Source organism: Bison bison, unplaced genomic scaffold (assembly GCF_000754665.1).
Source record: "Bison bison bison isolate TAMUID 2011002044 unplaced genomic scaffold, Bison_UMD1.0 scf7180017860815, whole genome shotgun sequence".
Taxonomy (NCBI): domain Eukaryota; kingdom Metazoa; phylum Chordata; class Mammalia; order Artiodactyla; family Bovidae; genus Bison; species Bison bison.
The window spans coordinates 10,609-11,906 of record NW_011491387.1 but is presented as its reverse complement, the minus strand read 5'-3'; the positions used below and the strand labels follow the sequence as shown (position 1 = coordinate 11,906).

The following is a 1,298-nucleotide window of genomic DNA, read 5'->3' as shown; positions in this document are numbered from 1 at the left end:
TGGTCATCAAGAGGCTTTTGAGTTCCTCTTCACTTTCTGCCATGAGGGTGGTGTCATCTTCATATCTGGGGTTATTGATATTTCTCCCAGAAATCTTGATTCTAGTTTGTGTTTCTTCCAGTCCAGTGTTTCTCATGATGTACTCTGCATATAAGTTAAATAAACATGGTGACTCCATGTCCAGTTCTAACTGTTGCTTCCTGACCTGCATATGAATTTCTCAAGAGGCAGATCAGGTGGTCTGGTATTCCCATCTCTTTCAGAATTTTCCACAGTTAATTTTGATCCACACAGTCAAAGGCTTTGGTATAGTCAATAAAGCAGAAATAGATGCTTTTCTGGAACTCTCTTGCTTTTTTACACAGGAAGAAATTGAGGGATACATAGAAAGAAAATAAAATGTAGACAGGGATTTATAGAACACGAGAAGGGTAGGGGAGACCTGGAATTTTGAGTTTGGGGACAGTTACACATGGAGAGATGAGGTATATCTTGAGAGAGAGATGAGGAAAGATATACATACAGATTAATCACAGGTTAAAGATACACATCAAAGAAAAGTAGGGATGTAGATGAGATCTGTCAAGATGAACCAGGGAAGAAATCAGGCAGAGAGACTACTAGTAGAAATCATATCCATTTCTACCTCAGAAGAACACAAGAAGAAGTATAGGGAAATAGAACAAAACAAAGAAAAAACACACAAAGAAAAGACATGGTCTATCTGAGAGAAGGAGAAGAAATAAATAGTGTGAGAGAGGATTTGCCTCAATACAATGCTACTGGAAACTGAAGAAGCAAGGAAAAAGGGCAATGGATAAATCTCAGACAGGAGATCTCAGAGCAGAGCCAGGAGCAAAACACCAGTGCACAGGAGGCTTGCATGGACATGGGCTACAGTAGTGTGGTGGTCCAACCCAACTAAAGTGCTCTCACTAATGGAGGAACTGGTTTGCAGAACCTCATCAGAAACTTGGATGCTGATGCCAGACTTTGGGGTGAACCCAGGGACCTGCATAGACTGAATGACTATGGTAACAGCACTCCGGTCCTGAGAGCCCATCAACCCATTGGTCTGGGCAAATAGGTTGACAGCAGCTATCATGTAGTCCAGATGCAGGGGCTAAGAGAAGGCAAGGTAAGGAGGGGTAAGAACATCAGTACTCCCCTATGGAGGCTCAGTCTCTTTACCACACGTTCAGTGACTTCCTACCCAACTGCAGGAGACCCAGGAGTGCTAGGAGCCAGCACGGGAGTTCCCACCCATGACAAGGTCATGCGGGAGAGCTCTGATGGGC

At 43.6% G+C, this 1,298-nt stretch overlaps 1 pseudogene; it reads right to left on the bottom strand.

The window, feature by feature from the left end:
* Positions 1-838: 838 nt before the first annotated feature.
* LOC104982889 overlaps positions 839-1,298 on the bottom strand; it is a 9,958-nt pseudogene continuing 9,498 nt past the window's right edge.